The following is a 3,290-nucleotide window of genomic DNA, read 5'->3' on the forward strand; positions in this document are numbered from 1 at the left end:
TTTTGGTATTTTGTTCACAATGGAGTTTTTGCATCACTTTTGAGTTTTAAAATATGGCATTATAATATTATTTATCTTGATGACTGCATTTAGAGATGACAACCTCATCTCTATAAAAAATAAAAAATTAGGCCTGGCACAGTGGCTCACACCTATAATCCCAGCACTGTGCCCAGCACCGAGGCGGGCAGATCACCTGGGGTCAGGAGTTCCAGACCAGCCTGGGCAACAGGGTGAAACCCTGTCTCTACTAAAAATACAAAAATTAGCCAGGCGTGGTGGCACGTGGCTGCAATCCCAGCTACTTGGGAGGTTGAGGCAGGAGAATCACTTGAACCCAGGAGGCGGAGGTTGCAGTGAGTCGAGATCACGCCACTGCACTCCAGTCTGGGCGACACAGCGAGACTCCATCTCAAAAATGAATAAATAAATAAATAAATAAATAAATAAATAAATAATTAGCCGGGCATGGTAGCGCATGATTGTAGTCTCAGCTACTCGGGAGGCTGAGGCAAGAGGATGGTTTGAGCCTGGTTGGGGGTTGGAGTCTGCAGTGAGCTGTGATTGTGCCACTGTACTCCAGTTTGGGTGACAGAGTGAGACCGTGTCTCAAAAAAAAAGAAGAGAAAAGAAAAGAAAGAAATCTGATGTGTGTTCCAAGCAGGTTGCTGTGGAAGCAGATTTTGTTTTGTTTGGTCTCATGACTACTTTGAAATGATGGAACTTATTAGAATCACCTCTACAGTCTGAATTGAATGTATTGAAAAAGCAGCACATATATTACTATATCAGAATTTTAAAAAATATTGGATGACTATGTTTTAACACAATTGGGTTTCTTTGTAATCTTATGCATTATTTGATGTATCAATGCATTATTTTACGCATTTAGAAACAATATTCACTAAATTGCTGAAGGAGGCCTGAAGCATAGACATATTATGATTCTTTCCCTCAATTCTTTTTTTTAAAAATTTTCTACTTCCAGTTTATTTATTTTATTTATTTATTTTGAGACAGGTTCTCGTTCTGTCATCCAGGCTGGAGTGCAGTGGTATGATCTCAGCTCACTGCAACCTCTGCCTCCCAGGCTCAAGTGATACTTTCACCTCAACCTCCTGAGTAGCTGGGACTACAGGCATGCGCCACCACATCCGGCTATTTTTTGTATTTTTGTAGAGACGGGGTTTTGCCACATTGCCCAGGCGGGTCTGGAACTCCTGGGCTCAAGCGATCCGCCCGCCTTGGCCTCCCGAAGTGCTGGGATTACAGCCGTGAGCCACTGCGCTCGGCCCTTCTCTCAATTCTTTAACCTTTTGAGTTCAATTTTATCCTCTGAATATTGGGCCTTCAGGGAGGACCTGGAAGAATCAAACATGATACTGTACATGAACACCTCCATGCCAAATGCAAAGTACTTTCAGGATTCAAATGATAACTAAATGCAAAATTTGAAATGAAAAAAGAAAAATAGCAACAGTTCACATGCATTAGTCTGCTGAGTCTGCTGTAATAGAGTGGGTTGCTTAAACACCACCCATTTATTTTCTCACAGTCCTGGAGGATAAAGTCCAAGGTCAAGGTGTTAGCAGGGTTGGGTTATTCTCAGGCCTCTATCCTTGGCTTATAGATGACTGATTTCTCCCTGTGCGTGTCTGTGTCCTAATCTCCTTTTCTTAAAAGGACTCCAGTCAGATTGGATTACAGCCTACCCAAATGACCTCATTTTACCTTAATTACCTTCTTAAAGGCCCTATCTCCAAATACAGTCACATTCTAAGGTACTGGGGATCAGGACTTCAACATACAAATTTTTGGGAGGACACTATTCAGCCTGGCCCATAACATCAGGAAAAACAAACAAAACAAAACAAAAAACGAAAAGAAGTATTGGGTGGCTACCTAGGTCAAGGGATACAAAAGGGGTTTTCATCCACCTTATCTCAGCTCCATGACAGGTGATAGGCCTTTTTATCTTCACTCCTCTTTGTATACCTCTCTAAGTAGGACCTCACATAATGCCACCTATACAAGTGGCTTCCTTCATAGTTTTGGTTCTAGTCTCTCTGAGGAAAATTAGAAGCAAAATTCAAAAGCAAAGAAAGATCAGAGGTTTGTAAATGAAGTTGAGAAGTCCATCCCCCCTTTCTCATCTCATATGGGAAGCTCGTGGTGGGTGCTTATTCAGAGAAAAGTCACATCTATAAACATCAAGGAAAGATCATCACTTCCAGCATGCCTTCAATTTCAATATCTTGGGAGAGCAAGAACGGACTTTTGTGCAGCCTACACATATATCTGGAGGTTGCCAAACAACACTACCATGAGCTTCCCACACTAGATCAGTTCAGAAAACAGATATGAATAATTTGCTTTATCATGAATGGTTCTTTATGTATAGCAGCTAGTGAATACCATTGTCATTTAAAGCAAACTTGGACTTTACTTTGACTTTGTACCTAGGGACCTATTTGCACTGTCTGGTCTTTCTTTTGAGTCATATAACAGTCATATCACATGAAAAGTTAGGGATATCATTCGGCCTCTCTCCTCTCTAAACAGATGATAAGATCTACCTAAACTTTGGTTAAAAAAAATGGAGTAGAAGGCCAGGAGTGGTGGCTCACGCCTGTAATCCTAACACTTTGGGAGGCCGAGAAGGGTGGACCACCTGAGGTCAAGAGTTAGAGACCAGCCTGGCCAATATGGTGAAACCCCGTCTCTACTAAAAATGCAAAAATTAGCTGGGCATGGTTGTGGGCGTCTGTAATCCCAGCTACTCGGGAGGCTGAGGCAGGAGAATCGCTTGAACCAGGAGGTGGAGTTTGCAGTGAGCTGAGATTGTGCCATTGCACTCCAGCCTGGGCCACAGAGCAAGACTCCGTCTAAAAAAAAAAAAAAAAAATGGAGTAGGAAAGGGGCAGGCATGAAGATTGTAATCCAACAGTGAGGCAAGTGGATCCCAGGAATTTGGGTCAATCCTTGGAAGATCAGGGATTTCTGACTAGGCCAGTCATGGAAGCAAGTAATGGCCCATGTGTTAAGAGTCTTTGAAAATTAGATGGGCCTGGGGAAAATTAGACACTAGAGTCAGTGAAAACCAGGCAGTAAGTCATGAGAAGTTTAATATCTCTTCCTCCTGTCTTTTTTCTTTTTCTTTTGTTTTCTTTCTTTCTTTCTTTCTTTTTTTTTTAAGAGACAGAGTCTTGCTCTGTCACCTAGGCTGGAGTGCAGTGGCACGGTTATAGCTCACTGCAGCCTTGAACTCCTAGGCTCAACTGTTCCTCCTG

Source organism: Gorilla gorilla, chromosome X (genome assembly GCF_029281585.2).
Source record: "Gorilla gorilla gorilla isolate KB3781 chromosome X, NHGRI_mGorGor1-v2.1_pri, whole genome shotgun sequence".
NCBI lineage: Eukaryota > Metazoa > Chordata > Mammalia > Primates > Hominidae > Gorilla > Gorilla gorilla.